Raw genomic sequence first — 24,670 nt, 5'->3', positions numbered from 1 at the left:
AATGTAGGATGAAAAAAATACCTATATTTAGAAAATACATATCTACGATTAAAAAAAAAAAAAAAATTCGATTCGATTTCAAATACAAAAACAATTTTGATAGAATGAAATTTTTGTAAATTTTTTTTTTCTCTTGTTTCCCAGAAAATGATTTGTTTCCCGAAGTTTCGATTTCACGTAGAAAGAAATAGAATGACTAAAAACACAATAAGGTTTACGGTGGGGGGGGGGGGAAAGCCATTTTTTGTGTTTTTTTTATCGTATAAGTCAATTGATCTTATTCTCGTAAGCTTAGACGATGATGATGGCGTTGGTCCCACGCGATGCCCGAAATTTCCACTTAACTCACGAGATTTCTCAGAAAGTTACTCATTTATTCTCTTAGGTTTTTCTTCGATTCTGCGATTATTTTAGCATTAAGCATTATCGAGATATTGTTTTCCTAAAAAAAAGGAATGTTTCTATCCATCATGCGTTCCGGGAAAATGGCGAGAAACGATTCATGTTTTGGTGTAGATTTTCCACGAAATTTCCATGCGCCATCCGTTGTTTCATGATTCAACATGACGTAATCTAGAGCCGCCCTCAGGGGTGTGGGACAGGTGCGGTCGCATCTGACCCCAAGTTTTTTTGATCAATTCTATAGTTGTGAATATTCCTCAGTTCTGGAGTTGTGAATTTTTATCAATTCTGAAATTATGTAGTTCTTTCATTTATTCTTAATTTTCACCAATTCTGGAACTATTTTTATCTATTTATCCTGAATTTTATCAAAGTTCTGGAATTCCTTCTTTTCTTTTATTCCGAATTTTTATTTTCGGAACTTTCGATTCCACTTGCTCACACAAGGAAAAAAATGTGCGGTTGGGGGGTGGGTGCTATTATTTTTGCCCCAAGCCCCGCGTCTGGTACGGTTAGCTCCAATGTCATAAATGATTGGAAATCAATTTTTCGATCTATACAGCCCTAGTTAGGGCCCATGGAGAGGGAGGGGGTATACAAGGGTTTTAATGAGAACCCCCCCCCCCCACGTACGCCTCTGATTAAATTATCTCATCTTATCTTAACTAATGTTTCTCAAAGTGTGCGTCGCGGCTCCTAGGAGTGTCGCGACGTGCTGGAAATATTGACGTGCTGGAATATTATATAATGCTTTGAAATGGTTTTCTTATGAGTGCACAATATCTATGAATAGGACAAGGGAATCGCGTCGCGAGTGGCAAACGTTTGAGAACCACTGTCTTAAATTTGTATAAAAAATGTCTGGATAGCCGAAATTACGGGAAAATACGGCAATAGGGGAGGGGGGTCATGAGAGGTTTTTCTATATTGACTATTTTTTTCATTTACACAGTGGGACTTTTCGGTTAGCGAAAAATTTGCATAAACGGCAAAATATTTGAGAAAATTTCTATTCGGTTAACGAGCGATATTTCGCATTATTACTGATTGAATGCCGTTTTTATTAGTCATTTTTATGAAAATAATTGTGGAACGAACTATCCGAGTTTCCATTATTTCCTATGGGTGAAGTTTGATTCGATATACGAGCGATTCTCTCTCTCTCCGGATAATGAGCACGCTGGCGGAACGAATTAAGATCGTTAACCGAAGTATCCACTGTACCTAATTTTGGCAATTATCCTTTGATTTTACACACCAGTGTTGTTCGAGATTTGTCGCATAATCGAGAGTCTACCGAAAATGTATTAAAACTTGATTGACTTTGATCAATTTAGCATAAAATTCAAAGCTCCCCCCCCCCAATTTCTAACAATAAAACGTGAATTTTTATGCATAAATGGCAGAATACGTCCGTAAATTTTTATGCCAAACATAAATATTCGTTACATCATCACTGGAATAATAATATTATTATAATATAATAATAATAATAATAATGAAACCATCATACAATAATAAAATCTTCAAACAAAGTTGAGTTCAGTACGGTACTGGAAAATGTGGGGCTGGAAAGAGAGGGGGGGGGTCCCCCGGGAATATCTCTCTCTCTTTTGGCAACTTGCCAGATAACAGTAATCAGTCGGTTCACTTCTCTGTTGTGTGTGTGAGAGTCTGGAGAAGCAGTTTTCGATTTTCTGGTTGAGCAATGGACCACTGAGAACAACAAGAAGACGCTGCATGGCAGTCCATCCACCTCTGGCATGGTTATATGTATATACCATGTTATCATTTTCTCTTGCTTTGCCCATCAGCACACAAGGAAGCATTTCTTCTTTTGCTGTATGCTATACACACGCATTTAACTCTCGCAGCACGGAGTCTCCTCTTTTGCAGTTTCATCAGTATTATCATCTCATCATCGTCGCCATCATTAAACTCTTCCACGTCATGGAATGACCGAAGGCAAAGTTTAACCATCTTGACATTGACTCTATTGAGAGATCCTATACAAATGGAGAAATATTGGCACGAGTCCAAATAATGATAAATTCTATCAGTATTTAACAATTACAAGGAATAAATATATTTATTTGAATATTTAGATTAAAGAATCCATGGATGAAGTTCTTTGTGCCGAAACTAGATTATCGGTCAACCGGCAAACATGCATATGAGTGGTTAAGATAAATCCGGCACCCCTTCTTTGTCCTCTGACACGAGACCGGCCTATTCATCGTCAAATCACGTAAAGTTATATTTTACCGATGAAGAGAGAATATTGACTATAAAATGACTAGGACCTATCCCTGTTTCCAGAAAACTTATTTCTTTTTGATTAAATTCATAAATTTTTCACGTGCAAATTTACTTGTAACGAGCACGCTAAGGCAGCCTAAGGCAGGTGTCTTCAATGCATGGCCCTCCGAGCTTTTTGTTATGGTCCGCCGATCATTTTCAGTAAACGGTTGAAAACATTGAAAAGCGTTTAGTTCCAAAATTAATGAAATAAATTCGAAATTCATTGGGGAAATAAATAATTTCGAAATTGATGAAAGAAATAATTCTAGAATAAATGGAAAAAAATAATTCTAGAATAAATGGAAAGAAATAATTCCAGAACAAATGAGATAAATAATTCCGAAACAAATTGATGAAAATTCAGAATTATTGAAAGAAATCATTTTAGAATAACTGAAAGAAATATACCTTATAAATCAGTGAGAGAGATAATAATTTCCCAGTTTCTGATAGAAATCATTTTACAATCAATAATTGCATGAACAACTTCGGAATTACCGAAATAAATAATTAACGAATCATTTAAATTGATTTCAGATGAAAATTAATTGCAGAATTAGTTGTTGTTTTTTTAAGCTAGCCAGGGGAAAAATTTATTCACTTTCATTTATACAAGATGAAAAAAAGAAAAAAAAATATATATATGCACAGCATATTTTCGGACTGACGTAATTATTGATATACTGAGTTGACAGGGGTAACTCTTGGTTACCCGTACTGACAACATGCAATGAAGCTAAAACTAAAAGTCACTAGTGAAATTAGTATTGCTATGTTAAATTTATTCTAACCAGGTAAGTGGGGGAGGAGCACCAAAAAAATTATTAATATTGAACAAATGTGATGCTGTTAATTATGTAAATTGGTAGGAAATTACTTCTGGCCATGTAATGATGCCCTAGAAAAATCCTTTTTACCGGAGACGTATGATGCTGTAAAGTATGTAAGTTGGTGGGCAATTAAAGGGTCCTGGAAGAATCACTTTACTCTTGCGGGGACTATAATGCAGTTAGGTACCGTATACAGGGTGATTCCCACAGAAAAGATAGAAAAAACTTTAAGAGATGGTAGTACATACAAAAACAAATTGCCATCCAAGAATGCGTGGTCTAACATGACACGCGAACGCGCTAGCGCGTTTCGAAACAGCCGCTCCGTAAGCGTGAAAACGGCATTCCTGTTGAAATTTATCGGGAGAAAAAGAACACCATGTATATGCAAGTGTAACATAGGGAAGAAAAAAGAAACCGTATGCAAATCTGTGTCACAGTGAACGAAAGGTGCTTACGCCAGCCCCGTGAAGTTATTCCAGCGTGCAACCGCGTTCTAGCAGTTGTAACATACGGGATAATGGCGCACTTTAGTAACACTGAGCTCGAGCCTTTTATTGACTGTGAGGCACATTTGCATACGGTTTCTCTTCTTCTTATCCAGGTTACATTTGCATATGCATGGTGGTCTTTTTCTCCCTATAAATTTCAACAGGAATGCCGTTTTATACGTTTGCGGAGCGGTTGTTTCGAAACGCACTAGCGCGTTTGCGTTCCATGTTAGGCCATGCAATCTTGGATGACAATTGTTTGTTTTTGTGTGTACTACCACCTTTTAAAGTTTTTGCCATCTTTTCTGAATCACCCCGTATAAATTGGCAAGTAATTACTTCTAGCCATGTATAGGAACCCGGGGAAAAATTACTTTTACGAAAGAACTATGATTTTAAGTATATAAATCGGAAGCCCATAACTCTGTCAAGGTGGGGGGGGGGGGAGCAGAAAATTCACTTTTCCGAAAGGCCATGATGCTATTAAGAGGGGCCCTGGAGTCATGTGTGTTTACTCATGCATATGAAGCCACCATAGTTTTGGCATTACACTCACAGCCGTCTCGACGGTCTGATTTGACATGAATGAGTATATCCTTTTAATTAAAAAAATTGGAATTTATGATGGTGATAATTAACAGTATCGGGAACTCATTCATGTTGAAAAGCGAACTGTTAAATTAAATACCGGTGGTTTATTGATTGGACTTGTGGAAACACGTTGGAGACCCCCTCCCTCCCCGCCCTTACAAAAAAGAAGACTGATAAGGCTCCATCTAGGCTGGAGAATCCAAATTTTTAATATAGTCGGCTGTTCCTAATTGTGGGAATATTCAACTTAATTTCAATTTAACTTATAGAGAATTCAATTCAAGTTCATTTAATTCATGTTATAATATCCGGAAAATTTAATTCATTTTAATTTCTAGAAAATTTAATATAATCGGCCTGTTGAAAAGTCTTCTTTTGGATGGGAGGAGGCTCAAAAACACATGAATCCACGGTGTTTAGCATTAGAATCAATTTTTTTAAATTCGAGAAATTTCAAGTTCTTAGTAAATAGTAGACGAAATACGTCTAGTATGTAACAACTAATTTAGCAAATATTTTCTCTCAAACTTTTATCACAGTCCAACCAGATGTGAATCCAGAGGGCAGTGACATGGCTCCCCACAAGGGGTGGGCTGACAAGGCTCTAGCCCTGGGACCCTGTGTGATTTTAATAACTTTTTGTTTTTTTACGCCATAAATTCATCATAAAGGGGCCCCGTGAAAGTCTGGTCGGGGGGCCCGTAAAAGATCCCAGCCTAGGGGCCCTGCTTCAGGATGTGGGGGCCATGGGCAGCGATGGTGTGATCACCTGTCAAAAAAATCAAACAATGGGGGGGGGGCAAAAACTGGTCGGTCCCTTAAAATACGGGATGATGCCACGAACCTACGTATTTAGTCGCCTTTCCCGACACATCGTTCTGGATCTGCGTCTGAGTCCGACTCTGCTATAGCGAATCCGACTTACGATGAACCACTAAGAGAGTATAACGAAGACACATTATTCCTATAATATAAGGTGAAGGTGCTCAATCTTTTGGAGAGCACAGGCCACTTCATTAGTATGGAAATGTGTCACAGATCATTTGAATGACCTGTAAATCCGCCACTTGAGTCATCTGAAATTGCTCCGCAGATCGCTAAAGTGATTATAAACTATGACGCGGATCATTCGAGTGACCTGTAAATGTACCACAGGTCACTAAAGTGATCTTCAAATGTGTCGCGGATCATTTGAGTGATCTATAATGGCTTGCTCGAATGATCTGGAACAGTACAGCAGTTCACAAAAATGATCTTAAACTGTTCAGCGGGTCAAGTGATTTCTGATCTGCCAAGTGATAAATGTACCACGGGTCACTTGAGTGATTTGATAATGTGCCACACGGCCTATTTGAGTGATTTGGAACGAAGTCACAGGTTGCTAAAATGATCTACTACTTCACCAAACACTAACTCTGGCCATATCGCTGTATTACAATTTACTGCCATTAATGATATGGGTTAGAAATGAAGGCGCTGTCTATCGGTCGTCGCCTCAAGTTCGTTAGGGAAAATATCTTATCTACATCCTCGCTTGGGTTTGAACCCGGGACCGTGACAGCAACCTTCACGGTGGTAGACGAGCATCTTCTAAAATGATCTGGAACTGACATTGACAGCGAGCTTTCGCTGTGAATGTGAATCAATGTCGCGATGTGGATAAGTAGCCTACTGTGCAACCAAACAATAATTACATGAAAAATGATTCGGTTAATTTTTACAAAATTAGTTTTAAGGACGCGGCCCACATCAGACGACTCCGAGGGCCACATTTGGCCCGCGGGCCATGTGTTGAGCATGTATGAATAAGGGGCGGGGGTGTCTTATATTAGATATAGTGAATCAAATTTCGGCCTTTTCAAATTTTTTAAGACACTAAATTCTTGTTTTTTATAATGCTTTATTTATGCTCTAATATGACTATTTACAAATAAGTAGATTCAAGTAATTTTAATTTTCTAGCCACCATAATTTTTGGAAGAAACGACACATCGCTGCAATGTTTTGACCTAATTACTCAATTTTCATATACGTATATGTGGTTACTGATAATATAAAAATTATATTTGAGAAATTTGAAAAAAAATCGACCTTGTTTATAGTTGTTTTTTTTTCTATTCCATTAATGCAGTATTGTTGTTTATAATTACCAATAACTAGTATTCCGTGAAGTCTCTCGTGCTATGACAAAATTTCGAAAAAAATTCGAAAAAATATTCCAGATCGGAAATCGGAATTGACTCTTGACAGTTTATTTCTATGAAAACCATAAATTAAAATTTATGTATGTCAATGAATTTTGATAAATACAAAGACACTTTCGTTTGGCTTTTTAATTGTCAAAAGTTGTTTTGCCTACAAAAGTTAATGGTGAAAATTACAAAAAAAAATTGTTTATATGGCACAGGGATCTTTCACTTTTCGGACATTGCGCGGGCTAAATAAACAGCTTCTACTGCGGTATTTAGAATTATAAGATGGAATACAGATTCACAAGTACAGTATAATACGGTCAATTCCCATTATCACGAATACTGTTATAGCGAAAATCTCGTTAAACGAAAACGTTTCTCTTCCTCCAGATAAGTTTACATATCTACAACGTAACAATTAAGAATTCCTTTACAACGAAATTTTTTTACTACGAAGTGATTTCTCCGGTCTCTTGGAGTTCGTTATAACGGGATTCAACTGCATACATACACAGTCGACCCATTTTTGACCACTCCTCCAATTCATAACAAAATTACGTAATTTTTTGATTTATGATAACTTGTTACTTAAATAAAGTATTTGAGAAATTTCAAAAAATTGGACATTAATTTACAGCACGTGTTCCTTTGTAATTAATTTAAATTTCCAATTAATTAACCGTTAAATTAATATAAATTGATCAACTTAATTTAATTGAAGTAATTAGTAATTATGATTTTGGGGAGAAACCTCATGTACCATGTGAGAAAAAAAATTAAGGAGAAACATTTTTCCTATTTTTTAAAAATATATATGTCTTTGTTCATGGTCATAGAAAAAAAAAATCCAGATTGAAAATGACAAAATTTCCAAAAATTTCAGTTTTGAAAACTCATATAAAACTAATTTTTTTGTAAACGAATTTTAAAAAAAATATTATGACACACTCTGTCTCTCTTTCTTTCTCTCATTAGACTTTTTAATTTCCAAAAATGTTAATTTCATACAAACATTTGTATGAAAAAAATGACTGAAAATTTTCTTAAACAAAGCGTTACTCAAATGAAACGTCAGTCAAAAATGGGTAAACAGGTAGTTTGGGTAAACAGCACCGAGTCAGACAGGAGCCTTTGAGTTGTCTGAAATGATCATTTTTCATAAAATCTGAATCTTCATCAATTGTGATCATTTCATTCATACAATTATTATTTTTATGTGAATTGCTTGATTTTGTTATTAATTTTTACAAAGTGTCCAGTACTTCTCGTCCACCCTGTAAATTTCACAGCTTTCCCGTAATTATGTAGACTTTTCCATCGGTAAGACACGGCAAAGAGCTCCAAAATCTGCATCTGGTGGGTAATGCATTAAAGACCCTCGAGATAACGCAACACAAACAGAACCACGCTAAAATTCCAGAACAAGAAACTTTTCGTACAGGCATAATATATCCATTAGGCGGAAAGGCATACACTCTACCAGTGGCGCGCAAACCGTGGAGGGTCACGAGAGATTTTCTAAAATAAAAACTTCCAAATGAGAAATTTATTTTTATTTAAAAATATGTCAAAACTAAAGAATGCCTTTATTCAGCTGAGCCATTTACTATATGTATCAAAAAATGTAATTTTATCAAATTCTACTTGTACAATAATCAATATATCGGCTCCGTCATGCCAGAATCACGAATATGCAATGTTCTTGCAAAAAAAAAGAGCGTGGGAAATGACGTTTGAATGTTTACTCTACCCATGTTACTCTATGGCAGCTATTATCATAAAATGTTTCGTAACGTGTTTTTCCGATAGGGGATACACATTCGCGCTTCAAACACAACTTTGGACAGCAAAACAAAGTATCCGAACAGCTGATTAAAACAAAGAAAATTTGTACATTCGTGCTTCTGGCATGCAGTGGACGATATTAAGTTAGTAGTTTTACAGGGTGACTTAAGGTGAATCACCCAATTTCTCAAAATTGTATATTTCTTAAAAATTAAAAACACAAGAGTATACATAGAATGATAAGTAATATGTGAATATAAGCGGTGAAATGTAGCTACGTTTCATGAAAAAATTTTTGTTATTGATCGATTTCAAGTGCAGAATCATTTTGAAATCGGATGGTTCTTTCTTTATCACCCTGTATACGAAAATGAACGAGCATACACACCTCGCTACATAAGGGACACTACGTACATAAAAAAAAACAAAGTAAATATTTATTATGATATTAAAAAAAAATTAATATATTTGGAAGTCATTATCGCCTAATTACGATCGAAACAAGCGTCCCGAAAAGTGTTTTCGCGACAGCGCATTTATTATCGAAAAAGCGGACCGGTACATATGGTCAGCCTATGTAGGAGGTCGCCGATAAATTTCTTTGGTGAAAACGGGGTCGCGCCTCAAAAAGTTTACGCACCACTGCACTATACAGTAAAAGTGAGGTGACTCATCGTCACTACCCAGGGTAGACAACCCCACACAATTCCAATATATTTAATAACTCCCCCCACCCTTCCATCCAAATACATTACTCACGCTACCAGAACTAACCAGAGATCCTATATCGAACCCCCGAATACAAAGACAGCCGCGTATCCAAACGCATAAAAAAACCCCATTAAAAATGCCGTAAAAACCCCAGACGAAAAAAAGATATTTCATTATTCATCCACCAGATGGCGTCACTAGAGATATACACACAAGATAAGGGGGGAACGGAGAAGAGCGGTATAGGGAGTAGGGTTGGGCCAAGAGTCCAGCATCAGCAGAATATCTTTCAAAATAGAGTCGATCTCCACAAGTGATGGAGGTGTTTTTCGGATACTCTCGCTCTAGGATAGGAACAGCTAGAGTACTTTTCTAGCAGTTTTATAGATTCAAGATTTAAATTTTAAAAAAATCTATGCAAGAAATATTATAAGGGAAACAGTTGTTCCGAGATAAGAAATAATTATTTTCATTATTTTTCCCATCCTTAGAAATTATTTCGATTTCCAATATCAACTGATCGAAGAGAAAAAAAAAATTATCGGATATTTTTTTTGTTTTCGGATCCAGGGATTTAAGGATTCCAAAGTCTATTCATACTACAGTGTGTTATATAAATTTGTGTGGTGTGCATGTATCTATATGTTCATCAATAGTTGCAGCATCAAGCAAGCAAGTATTTAGCATCATCATCTCTGTGAGATCAATGAACCTACCCCTCCGGTACTATAAATACTGTTATCGGTAATACTTAAGATTATTAATTCTTATTGTTATCATCACTGACGGGATTATATGAAATATTTTCATGTGATTGGAGGTGATTTGAATAGCCTTGAAAAACAAGAAAACGGACACGAGTCTGTCTCGTTTATTATTCGCCATCATTATTATCATGTGTGTTGACTGGAAACACCGTAACCTGTGGTAACTAGATTAGCTCTCTATCGTAAGAAACGTGTTCGCGTGATATTATCATCACTTCTTATTAGTGAGTGGATGATGATCCGATCGGGATTTCATTATCATCATCGTCGTTCTCACGTGAGGATTTAATTTTGAAGTATTCGACTGGGGAAAAGAACCGTCAAAGAAAATTGGTGAGTATATCACGTGAATTTCTACATCGTTATATAATGGAGATCAATATTGATAAAAAAATTATATTATTGATTTTTTTTTAATTTAAATATTTGAGGAAATTTAATTTGAAAATTTTTTCAGGTTATTCAATGCTATCCAGGTTTTTTTTCAGTTGAGAAGGGGCATAGGCAGTGAATAATTTTCGGGGGGGGGGGGTTATAAATTGGATAGATGGGCGACAAGTTAGGAAGGGCGGCAAATTTCAGTAATTGGTCAAGAATTGGAAAAGGGAGGGAAACTTTTCCTACAAGCGATAGAGCCATAAATCCGACTCTTTGGATAGCCTTAATAAGCTTCCGAAGTAGGTGTTGTATTTGTATTTGAGGTCCTTTATAATAAAGCCAAAGATTTCTTGCAGTTAGAGCAATGAGTTATTCGAATTTAGGGACTTTAACTGATGAAGACCCTCCATACAGACTGTCCAATTAGTAATAAAGCCTATTTGCTAGCATAAATACTTTTTTGTAACATGGTATAAAATAAATTGATACAGCCTTTAATACATCTTTAATAAGCTTAATTCATTTTTTCCCCGTAGCCTTAATAAGTTTTGTTCAAACTTCCCCCTCCCCAAACCTTAATGATATTACTACATGTTTTCCCTAATCTTAATAAGATTTTAAAATAAACGATTTCACATAACTCCTTTTTTTCTTCTTCAAAGGATGATGGTACACGCGTTTCTCGCCGTAGCTCCAATAAGCTAATACAGTGAAACCTCACTACAACGACAGGCGCTGTTCCCAAAATGAACCCTGGACAAATATGAATTATTTGTGCCCCCCCCCCCCTTTTTTTACAGCGCTTATTGAAGCGTTGCTACAGAGTATTATTATGTAGCAATTAGCATAATTTCTATCAAAATAAATTCCATGTTTGCACCGTAATGTGTGGATGGGGGGGGGGGGAGATACAAAAATATAAACGACATCCAATTTTGAAGCTCCCCTAAAAATCTGTACTTCCTGGCCACTCGCCATGTTTGCCCATGCGGGAAACAACCACTGTGTACAACGATACTCGATGTAATGATGAATTCTTTCACAACGCACAACGATATTTTTTTCAAATCCAGTTTGGAATTGCCTATATAGTTAAACTCCTTTCAGTACAACGTTATACTTTATTACGATAAATCCCTCTATAACGATATTTTTCTAGGATGTGTTGAAATTTCTACAACGCGGTAGGCCTATATATATTTTATATTTCTCTGAAAAAGGACCTTCAATATAATTTTAAATTCCTCACCAGTTTTTAATCATAACATCGATATATTTTGCTGTATCTACCGGTTCAAAAGTGTTAATGAAGTTGACGTAAAGCTACTTTCTACGCTGTGCACAGAAGTTGTGTGCGATAAACCACTTTCCAGAGTGAAATAACTGCAGTGAAACCTCAATATAACGATAATCTGAGGACCAAGAAAACATATCGCTGTAGAGGGACTATCGTTAGATTGAGAGGTACATAGCATTATCATCAGGTATATGCTGTTGCTGCCATCCCTTAATTTTGTTAATCAACTGATCGATTTGGAGTTATCGATAATTCTTTGCTGCGAATTATACTTATTACTTATAATTGCATTTTATGACGGTATAAAAACACCAATCTAGAAGAAATGCCAACGACAGCATAAATTCGATGTTAGCTGATGATAATACTCTCGATATAACGATAATCCCTCTACAACGATATTTCTTTCTTAGCCCACCCAGTATCGTTATATCGAGCTTTCACTGTAATATAGATTTATAGCATTGCAGGTCTTCAAGAAAAAAATTAGATGAGGAATTATTCATCGAGTTTCTCGTACATTATCTCCTATATTATTGTCTTTCACATGTAATTAAAGTATTCCATAATGGGGCTAAGAATTACAAAATGAGAAATAAGAAGCGTCTTATGCTATAGGCTAGAACACAAATAAAAGAAATTCGGATTTTTCCCCTCAAACAGAAAAAGACCGACAGTGTGTCTATCCTGCCATAGATCGATCTCATAAATAATTTCATGCTACTACTTAACCGTACAGGCACCTCGTACACATTCATCTACGGAATTTCTAACGAATCGGCACATGGAATGCATGTTCTGAATTTATGTATGGTCCTGATATATTTATGTTGCCGAATTTAATAATTTCATGTTGTAAATTTGATAAAATTCGATTGAAAATCAAAATGAGAGGTCTGCAAAAAATCCTGACCTGAGGAACCGTCAAAAGAAAGCGGGGGCTCCTATCATGGCTGATACATAATTAGTACAGGCCGGAAGTTTAGGTGCCAAAAATTGTGAAAAATAGGCAGAAAAACAAAGTAAAAATGTTTAAAATATGTATTTGTAATTAATGTGATGGGGAGGTAAGGAGAAATAACTAAAAACAATGATAATTAGCGTTCGAGAACTGTCTAGAATATTGGCTGCATTTACTCTTTGTGCTGTTTCAAAAATAGTACAGTATATATATCTTTCAGACCCTGGGGCTACAAATATGTGGATTGCCTTTTCCTCACTGTAGAATTTTTTCTTCCAACCTGAGGAAGTTGAGCCCTTACCTGATTATGTAAGTTTTGAGTCAGCAATATGATGTGAATATGAACTTTGGGGGCTTCCATCAGAGGGCTCACCTCTGTAAGGTGAACTTCCAGGATGTTTTTAAGATGGCTTCCAGGAGAAAGTGTCTCCGGAAAAAGTGGGGTTTCTTGCATAAAATTTAGCAATCAAATTCTGGAAATAATTGTATGTGAAGATGAATATATACCCTGCATCACATCTTGGCTGAAAAAAATTTAAATGGAGTGAATTATTTTTCTTTCAAAAGAAAAAATCGAAAAAAAAAATGATTTGCGGACATTTTATATTTTTAATTTGAAAATTCCAAATTTAAAAAAAAAATTCCAAAAAATGAATGCTCGGGTGTGAAAGGGGATATAATAATTGTGTTATACGGATCTTAAGGGATTTTTCTGGCGCTTAATTTTGTTTTCAATTGGTTAAGCCCTGATGAATAATTATGATTTGTATAAATTATGATTCGTCTTTTAATTGGATCTTAAAATTTTGATGTGAATTCTAACAATCTATTGATTTCTATCTGATAACTATGTACAAATAAGAGATGAAAAGTGTTTGTCACCACTATGACTGACAGCAATAAGTTTTGTCAGATGCCTATCTCTCAGGCACTTACGCCTGTTTGCGTTTCTATGGGCATGGGATGGGGGACGGAACCTTCTGAGAAGAATTAATACTTTTAAAATAGAAAATTCTTTTTTTGAAGTTCTCTACTTTTAAAATATCACAGAATATGGCCTCTAACTAATTCACTGAAAAATAGAAAAATAGGCAAGAAAATTAAAAAAAAAATGTATATATTTTTGCCGAAAAATTTCAAAAATAGAGAGTTTAAAAAAGAATGGCATTTTTGGCATTTTGCCTGAACTTCCGGGCTTTAACAACTAGTATCTGTATTTGAATAAGACCTTGATTGTTATAGCTATAATTAAAATCTGTTAAAGGGCCTTTTGATGTCGTAATTAGTATCTTTAAAAAATTTCTCGTTTCTACCGGATAAATTATCAAAATATTGACCGAAGGCCGTAGCGAGAGAAGTTTTCGGGTGACGATTAAAATCGAAGTAACGTCAAGTTTAATCACGTGGCTCCATTTTCAGCAGCTATTTCCTGATATCTGAGAATAGGGGCTGTCACACTCATCCCTTGTTAATAACTAATGGATGTTCGTAACACAGAGAGCATGCGCGAAAAACCACTCTGTCATGTTATGGTCATGACACGTTTTGCACGCGAATGTCACATCGAACGAAAAGCCATCAAGCTGATTACTGAACATCTCTTTGACATGCTCCCAACGAGACCTGCATGGTTATTGCCAGTCTAATCAGGAAAAAAATCAACTTACTTTGATACAGCCAAAGTTGATTGTCATAGCTATAATTAGAATCATATAAAAGCTCTTTTGTGATATAATAATTGGCATCATTAAAAAAAAATTTGTCTACCTGATAAACTACCGAAATATATTGACCATCTAGCAAGGTGGTAGCCAAAATTTTTTCTGATAAGGAATCAAACTTGAATTAACGTCAATATTAGTCACGTGATACCACCCACAGCATCAATTTTCTGAAAATGGAAGACTGACTTCAAGATCCCATTCCCTGGCTGATTATTGGTCTTGGCCTTCAGATACATAATATGAATGACATCCCCTTATGAAAATAATAGATTTTGGGACTATCGCCCGACTTGGACGTGATGGGGGAGGGGGCCACCTCGACATGTGGTCGAAGAGGTTTTTTACATCCGCAGGTACAGTACATGTTGTTTGTGAACACATAAAAAAAGAATACGTGTGCACTATTTCAAACAGGAAATGTAATTTAAAATTCCACCCATGATAAAATATCTTACAATAAATACTTTTTTCGCACTCTGGTATGAGCAAAATCATTGATAATGCCATCAAAATCGAATTTTTGAGTTATCTCAGCTTTAATACACAGTTTGGTATTAGCGATGTGTTGTCAATGATGGCATTCAATGCTGTCTCAACATTTGGGAGCGTCTCTTCTAATCGTCTAGCCTTATTTAACATTTGTGACTTTGTATCACCAACCTGAACCAAGGGTGAAAATTGTTGCAGTTCATTGGGAAAAGTGTTTGAATTATCAGATGCGTAAAGTTGAGGGTTTCATGTTGATCAAACATGCAAACTTTCTTGTCGTTTTACGGTTAAAAAGATGTGAAATTGTGGAATCGAACACATTTTTCGACAATCAACACATCAACATATTTTTGTGGTGGTGTTAATAATATAATAGGGGCATTATGTACATCTGCGTGAAGTCTATTATTGATTGCTATAGTATTAAAATTGATATTTAATGGGAGGGGGGGGGGTTTGTGCTAATTATGGGCACTTTCGAATTATCAGGATGTGATTTAAGTAGAATTCCTTGATTTTAAAGAATTTCACAAAATAAAAATTAGAATTACTTGAGAAAAGAGTATACACTACATCACACATACATTTTGGGAGGGGGGCTTAACAAATGGGACCTGGGCAAATGCCCATGTTGCCCATGCGGAAATCAGTCCCTGTTTGGAACACAGCGAGCAGTCCAATCAGGAAAGCACCTGAGTGACGCAATGGTAAGATCCTCGTCTTTCACTATGAAGGTTACCATCATGGTTCATAGGTTCGAATCCTGGCAAGAACATTAGAAACAAGTTCTTCACCTACCGTACTTGGGGCGACCACCGGTAGATAGCACCTTCATTTCCCTCCCAGCTCCACTGGTTAGAAATAGCCCTATGGCGATATGACTGGAGTTGGTGTGCGATAAAGTAATCTAATCAGGAAAAAAAATTACGTATATAGAGTTTGAAGTGGTCTAAGACAATGTTTCTCAACCGCCGGGACACGGCCCAGTACTGGGCCTTGACATCAGTCGGGCAGTGAGTAATACGATGTTTTATTTATTTCTAGCTATTCTTGAGTATGACCAGGTATTCCACTCACAAATAGACATCAACCGGGCCGTCGACTTCTAAACGTTGAGAACCACTGGTCTAAGACATGTTGAAAGTGGAGCAACATTCAGTTTCCATTGATTTATATCCAACCAGGAGTGGAACTAACATGAACAACAAATTAGCGTAGCGTCATCTGTATGCCATGTAATGTTATATCCCCCCCTAACAGTCAATTGACGACGACAATATTGTCTTATATGCACCCGGGAATATAACATACATAGTATGGCACCTGTCATTGTCCATATTAAATCGCATCATTTCCATGATCAATAGAGTCTAGATTCGCCATGAAATTGGTCATGGGTCGATGTAATCAATTAATCATATTTATCTGTTTCATTTATCATTAAGGGTGGATATAATGAGTCCATAATATAAATATGGATAAATAATCGAGAGGCGAGGGAGAATTTCAATGAATGCTTTCAGCGAGAGTATGTACTTATATATATGGGGTAAATATTTGTATATCCTTGGTGATCGATATCCAAATACGAGTCGCTTGAATCTATTCATAACAACAACAGCAAAAAAGGATATGTTCCGATTTATATTTTGAAGAGATCTTCCAACAAATATACAGGAAAATCTTTTCTGAAGAGTATATTTCCTGTTGTGGAGTTTCCGTTTTTATCAGTGGTTTCTGTGGAGTATGAATATATCTATACCAACACATACGAAAAGAATATTCTTCTTACAAGTAGTGATATTTATTATTTCTGCGAGAATTTTTCTCAAGAGGTTGAAGGAATTCGCATCACCAAGAATTTCAGGTTTGCCAAATTATACAGAGTGTCTACTCTTATCGTAATCAAATAGCTAATGCCTATTTAGTATCAGACTAACTTTCAACTACAAAAAAAAATTGAGTGTTTATTTATGTGAATATCATAAATTATCTTAGAAAGCCGTTAAAAAATATATGCAACATAAATTTTTGGGACGATCGTGAAGTGCGGTTCAAAGGTTGCGTGTTGTGAAGAAATCTTTTTGTATTGACATGGTGGGCAAAAAAAATGTAATGGAGTGGCGTTTCTTAACCCCTTTCTGAACCCAATGATCAGTGAAACCCGAGTGGCGTGGTGGTAAGATGCTCGTCTACCTCTGTGAAGGTCATTAATGGCAGTAAATTGCAATATAGCGATACGGCCAGATTTGGTGTTTTGGTGAAACAGTACAATGTCTGTAAGAATTCGACGGACCATTAACTTACAGTATGAGGGGCAAGACCATGTGTCCCGTGATACGGAGCATTCAAATTCAGTAATAAAATACATATTATGCAGGAATCTGTCGTATTTTGAGTGATTTTTCCATATTTTTGGTCATTTTCACTGTTTCACAGATTTGTATCGTTATTTTTCAACGAAGCCTATTCGGATTTGCAATATTCACTGAAAACTACGAATATGAAAAATAATTTCATCACTATGAATTATATGATAATTACGCTATAAATATTCATCTGGAAATATTTGTCATGTTCCAAGTTGTTATCCGTGAACTACATTTTTTTCAGTTCATTGCTATTGCCAGTAATTCATTACTCATTAATTGATAATTTTTTTTTTAGCAATAACTAGTGATTTCGCCGACTTATGGCAACGTTTTTTGGTGAAAATTGCCGATGTTACATTTTTTAACCTTCTTTGAGCTCCCATTTCCCGTATTTTTCTGAATGAAATATGGTCACCCAAGTCATGATGAAATTAATTCCATTGAGAAGTAAATTCTTTTTACTGCAATTTGCAGCAGCTCACTTTACTTCTTCCTCCTTCAGTGATTTCAGTAATAATTAGCAAATTAGTCGTAAATTGAATTTTTTTGTCTACAATTATATCCCGTATTTTTAGAATCACAATTTCCGTATTTCTCCAGTTGTGATGTGATTACCCTAAAACAAAGGTCTTAGGATATTAGTGTACTTATATCCATTACAAGATTTCCATAATTTTTCGGTCAGTTACAATTTAATTATCAAGTCTATCTGCGGACCACCTGTGCCATCGTTGAGGGTCAGAGGTGATCAGCGGACCGTAGGTTGAGAAAGACTGTAATAGAGTTATACCTTGTTGAAGTTGAAGCACTTTTTACTGCTGAAAAATGGACATACGCAGAACTATTTAAAAAAATAATAATTTTGTAAACAATCAAGTTTATTCATATGCTTTAACTTAATCGATGTGATTTTATGGAATTAAATTTTCAAAAAAACCATATTAGTTATTGGACAGAAATTTTTATACGTCTGCTTAGATTTTGGGCAAATTTATGCTGTTTCACATGAAAAATATCCCTAAAAATTGATAAAAATGTAATGTTTTATCAATCGGTTGGTTTTTGTCTTCAAAATATTTTTTAAAAGAATGGATTTTTTGGTTCGTTTTATCGGAAATATTTTATTAATAATGACATACAAATTTAACATTTGAAGCTTATAGAAATTTTTTTTTTGAACTTAATTATCTTTTTGAAATCTTAGAAACCTTTTATAAATATGAAAAAAAAATACGAATTTTAATTTTTTTCATGCGTTTGTTGGTTCCCGTGTCACATGTAGTAAGAGAACCTGCACGTACTGACTTTAAAAAAAATATCGAATTTTATGATTTTTAGGGCATATTTTTTAGTACATATTTCTCACGACCACGCTCTGAGAAACGTATGAAAATTTATGCCGGTTTGGTTCTAAAGAATGGACCTTTTCTTGAAATGTCAGGGCACGCGTTTTATGTCCATAAGTCACACGCACTGACATTTCAAGAAAAGGCCCATTCCTTTATAACGAAACCAGAATGAATTTCTATGCGTTTCTCTCAACATGGCCACGATGATGTTTTTTCCAGGTGAAATTAAATTTTGGAAGGAGAAATTCGAATTAAGAAAAAATCAAATTTTGTAATTATTGCTGCGGCTGAAACTTCTTTTAGGATTACAAAAATGACCATTAAAAATATTCATTTCGATTCGAAGTTATTTTTAAGACCAACAGTTTATTGTTGACTGTATCCAACACTTTCTATAACCTCCACGCGAAGCTTTGGCGTCACTGAAGTCGTCCATTTCGCCTGTAGTCATCGGACATAGCGGTCTGACGTATGTGAAATCTTTTTGTACAGTGTATCCAATGGCGTTATTATTACAGTTGACATTGTTATTATTGACATTATTAGTGTCATTATTAAACGGAGTTATACCAAGTTTCATCACATGGATTCCTGTAATATGGAATGACAAAGGGTGTGCGTTTGTGGCCCAGTATGGCTTCACGAGAGTCGAAAGATAACGAAAAAAATTAAAGTATCAAGTAACATTTCAATACTTATGTGCTTATTGTATTGTAAAGTTGGCACACTAATTGAATTCCATATCTACTCGAGAGATCAGTTTCCTTGGCTCTTTGTCATTGAAAAATATTAAAGTATGAGGAAGTGCATCTAAGCAAATAGAACTAAAAAACAAATGTCTATTCCCATTCTCACTTTTAACACATCATCCATCAAAACGATTTTATTTTATTCTCCACAAGATATGCCAAGTGACTTGTACCTGTACGACCGAATACGTGTCACTATTAATTCTCACTTCGCCGTAATTAACGCATGGATACCTACTTACCTACCTGGCTTCAACCACGAGAGTCCCAAACTTTTCCAAAAATAACTCGGCCCATTACCTAAGAATGCATCACTTGTCATACACCATTAAAAAACACAATAATAAAATAAGTATAGTGTCTTCTCGAGAAGCATTATGCGCTCTTTTGAATCGGACAGCTGGGTAATATTCCACGGTATATACCGTCAATCTTCTTGGTTCCTGTGTTAATGTCTCCGATGGCATCTGCGAAGTTTTGGACTTAAGGTGTCGAAAACGAGGGGGGGATAGCGATCTTGAAAGAAAGTTTGGCGTTTATTGAATGTATTCCAGATATTGTTTAATGGAACGCGGGTCCACGAGGGCGTGAAAATAAAATACGGGAAAAAAAAAGTCGGTTTTCGTGATGAAAAGCTCCATGGAGTGTAAAATCCTCCGCAGAACTAAAAGCCTTTGAACCGAAAAAAAGAAAATAATATATTGAGGCTAAGAGCTAAAAACACATCATCGAAGAAAAAGAAGCCAGGGAATGGACATCAGAACAGTCTGTTTATTAATGGGAAAACAAAATAGGCATTCGGTCGATAGATGCGTATAAAGAATTTTTTGTTTTGTGGCTCTTAAATCAAAGAAGCTTATTATTGGATTTAATGCGAATCATTAATGTAATTATCATAATGTAATCTTTCTTGCAAACAATTAAGAATAGTTTTATCATTTCACGTGAGTTGAAGATAAGGTGTGGATATGAACTTTTTTAAAATTTGTGTGTAAAAATGTTAGTTTAAAATTTGTGTTTTTAAGAAATATCTTTCAAGAATTTTAAACTTTCTTTAAAAAATCAAATTTCAAACTTTCTTTTATCGAATTCAAGTTTTATCATTTCTTTTTTAACCAATCATATTTTTTTCATTTCTTATTCAAACGTTGGAATTTTTCTCTCAATTATTCATACTTATAACTTATATTTTATGATTTAAATATTTATATTTTACGATTTTCTAAATATTCATATCTTATGTATATATTTTATGATTCATATTTTATTTTTCTGAATAAACTTTATTTAAATTTTATCATTTTTTAAATATTTAAATTTATATGGTTTCTCAAGATTGTAAAATTGAATCCTCTTAATTACATATTTTTTTAAGAAATTTGAAATTGTATATTCTTTTTTCCCAAAAATCAAAAATTTTAATTTCTTCCAAGTTTCAATTTAGAGTTTTTAAACATTTCATATTGCTTATAGTTTCCACAAATTCAAGAATTCCGCTTTTATAATTTATTTTCTAAATAATTGTTTGATATATATATTCCCAATTTCCACAGTTTTTTTTAACATAGATTTTACCGTCCCGAATGCAAAACAATTCAATTGAAAATCCCATCAAATAATTATAATATTTTCTCAGTGATAAAAGGCATTTCGAGTGATAAAAATTACTAAATTTCCCGAAGATACAAATTACTAAATTTCCCGAAGATACAAATATATACTGTACTTTTTTCCATCATTGCATTGGTTATTTCAAAACATCAGACATTGTTTAATGGAACGCGGCTCCACGAGGGCGTTAAAATAAAATTAGAAAAAGCCGGTTTTCGTGGTGAAAAGCTCCACGGAATGTAAAATCCTCCGCAGGACTAAAAGCCTTTCAACCGAAAATAGAAAATAATATATTGAGGCCAGAGAGCTAAAAACACACAGAACGAATCGAAGAAAAGAAGTTTTAAGCCAGAGAATGGACATCAAAGCAGTCTAATTATGAGAAAACAGTCAAACATCAAAACAGTCTATTTATGGGAAAACAAATTAAGGAATCGGTCGATAGATGCGTATATGAGATTTACAGTCGTATGGTTCTTAAATACTTGATAAAAAGTAATTATTGGATTAATAAGAGTGTAATCTTTCTTGCAAGCACTTACGCCCGGAATAGCTTTATTATTTCACGTGAGTTTGTAGCTATAATCGGAAATTCAACTTATTTTTCCTACTAACGCTGTTAATAAGATTTTGATTATTTGTGAATTTTTTTTTCGTGGAATTGAAAGCTGACGAAAATACGAATTCAATGTTGTTTTTCAAAGTTCAATTTTTCCTCTAGATTATCTCAAAATTCAAGGTTTGAATAAAGGTTTATTTTAAAGACTAAGTAAAAATTCAAATTTGAAGATAAGGTTTTGCTTAATTTGTCTAAAAATTTTATTTATTGAAAATTCAAACATTTTTTTTCAAAAATCCAAGTTTTATCATTTCTTCTTCTAAACGTTGAAATTTTATCATTTCTTTTTTTGAACCTTCGTATTTTATTTCATTTCGTTTCTAAACAATATTTTATCATTTCTTTTTTTTTTTGAACGTTGAAGTTTCATATTTCTTTTTTAAATCCTCATATTTTACCTTTTTTTTTTAAACGTTAGAAATTTAATTTATTTTTTTGAAAGCTGAAATTTTATCATTTCTTTCAATTATTCATGTTTATAATTTTCTAAATATTCACATCTTATAATCTTTTAATATTCATATCTTATAAGCATTCAATATTCATATTTTATAATTTTATAAATATTCATATTTTATAATTTTATAAATATTCATATTTTATAATTTTATAAATATTCATATTTTATAATTTTATAAATATTCGTATTCTACAATGCTTTTAATATTCTCTTATTTTATTTTTTTAATGCATTTTATATTTATATTTTATAATTTTTTAAATTTTTTAAGTTTTCATGGTTTCTGAAGAATAAAATTAAATCATCCTAACTCCCCTTTCTTTTTTCTTAGAAATTCAAAATTCTATGCTCTTTTCCTCAAGAAATCAAAATTTCAATTTTCTGTAAATTTCAAAATTTAGAGTTTAAAAATACCAGATTTCTTATCTGTTTAAAAAAAATATTTTTTTTAACCGATAAGAAATCATCCGTTTAAAAAATTTATTTTTTGAATAGTCTTTTCTGGATATTCTCAATTTTTACATAACTTTTAACACCGATTCTTTCGTTTCGAATAGAAAACAATTTAATTGAAAATCCTATCAAATATTAATATTGTAATAGCTTTTCAGTAATAAAACACATTTCACTTCAAGTGATAAAAGAAAACTAAATTCCTTGATGATAGACATAACTACACTATATTTTTTTCAATCATTGCCTTGGTTGTTTCAAAACATCATTGAATTTATTTTATTTTTATTATTACAAAAATACATATTACATATTTTTACTATTACAGTCATATTAATCATAATTTTCTATATCAATTATTCTATTTCATAATGATTCACGTATTATTTCCTATAAGAAAAAACCCATCAACTTAATAATACAAGTTCACGATGCAAGTGCAAAAAACACTTAAATCGAAATAAAAGAAAAATTTTATCTCCAATTATCTTAATAATCCTATTTTATCTCATAAATACCTTTACTATAATTATTATTATGAAATTATATTAGTTATTTGTGCTTTCCAAAGAAATCCATATTCTTCAGAGATTTTGTCTAATTTAATTATATCATTCTGATACGCATGTTATAGAGTAGGTTTTCAAAGTAACGTGGAACTTTGGGGGGTTCCCAAGGGGTTGCTTTGGGGTTTTCGGGTAGAATAGATCAGTGGTCTTCAATCTTTTTACAATTGGGGACCGGTGGAAACAGTGAAAAATAATTCGTGGATTGGCAGAAATGAGAGAAACAATTTGCGGATATTCCAAAAATGAATACAGAATACAATTTGTGCACCGGAAAAAAAAATAAAACCGAAAAGTAATTTGCGGACCCGAAAAAGGTGAATAAATTGGATGTATAATTCGGACAGGCGAGAAAATAGATGAATATCAAAAATAATTTACGGACTGGCAACATATAAGCAAATGGGAGGAAAACATCTAGTGCTGGCATAAAATAAATAAGAAAAACAATTTCTCTCCGCACCAGGGAAGGATTTGCGGACCGCTAAAAATAAATAAACGGAGAAAAATAATTTTGCGAACCGGCTGACGACAAAAACAAATTATACAACAATATTTAGATATATATGCAGTTAGAAGTTATATAGATATATATGGAGTGGGGCTAGATAGATAGATTGGACAAAGTTTTTGCGGACCGGCAGACAATGCCCTTGAACCGGCGCCTGAGGAACACTGAATGTGATCATGGAAAATAAAATTGGACTATTGTTTTTACGAGTTAAACGATTGAAAAACGTTGTATTTATACATGGTGTTTCACAAAGAGTGTTTGAAAGAATTGAAGTGTGAAAGAGAAGAAAAATATAAATAAAATATGAAAAATAAAAGTAGGATATGAAAAAATGAAGAGTAAAATATGAAAAGTTATCACCAAAATAAAGGGTAACTCTCTCTCTCTCGAATTAAATAAAATATAAAAATTAAAACTTTTATTCACAGTGCCCAATCAAAAAATTGTAAATCAGTGAAATTTTTGCACTTCTCTTTATTGGGCTGAAGAAAAAAAAATAATTGAAATTACTCTTTTTGAAATTGAAAAAAAAAATTCACCAATAATTAAAATTGTTGATTTTGACCAAAATAATTGGGAAAGTTTAAAAAAAAATCAAGATTTTTACAATCTCCGATACCTCAGTGAATTAATATCCTAATGTTATGGAGTAAATTTTATTTATTAACACTCTTTGGGGACGCACACAAATTTAAACTTCATATTTACTCTATCATTTCATGTTAACGGAACTGTCATAGCTGAACTATTCTCATTTAGCTGAAAAATTTTCATATTTCAATTTTAGAATCGACCGTAGATAATTTGTTCTATTTGGAGAGTCTTCGGGAAGATCGAATGTGCGTAAGTCCTGATTCCCTATGGAATTTCCAGGATAATCCATTGGACGAATAGGATATGATTTGTGGTTTGTTGAATGAGCATTCCGGAGCGGAAATAATTAGATAGAAAATTCCTTGACCACCAAAGCCCATCCTCTCACTCTCTTGCTTTCAACCTCTATCTCATCATTTAACTTGACGTCGAACAAAATCACTGAATATTAGAGCTCGTTGGGA

The 24,670-nt window shown here is 33.9% G+C and overlaps 1 protein-coding gene across 3 annotated transcripts in view; it reads left to right on the top strand.

The window, feature by feature from the left end:
• Positions 1–9,617: 9,617 nt before the first annotated feature.
• The window catches only part of Elk (Eag-like K[+] channel), a 156,782-nt gene continuing 141,729 nt past the window's right edge, over positions 9,618–24,670 (top strand). For all 3 annotated transcript variants that reach the window (XM_089245028.1, XM_089245029.1, XM_089245027.1), the window contains exon 1: positions 9,618–10,403. The gene's annotated coding sequence lies outside the window, so the exon portion shown is untranslated. The remainder of the gene's footprint in view (positions 10,404–24,670) is intronic.

This window comes from Pholcus phalangioides, unplaced genomic scaffold (genome assembly GCF_987345545.1).
Source record: "Pholcus phalangioides strain wild (caught in Gottingen) unplaced genomic scaffold, Ppha-v1.0 ptg000015l_1, whole genome shotgun sequence".
Lineage (NCBI taxonomy): Eukaryota > Metazoa > Arthropoda > Arachnida > Araneae > Pholcidae > Pholcus > Pholcus phalangioides.
The sequence above is the reverse complement of the archived record's forward strand: the minus strand, read 5'-3'. Positions and strand labels throughout refer to the sequence as shown.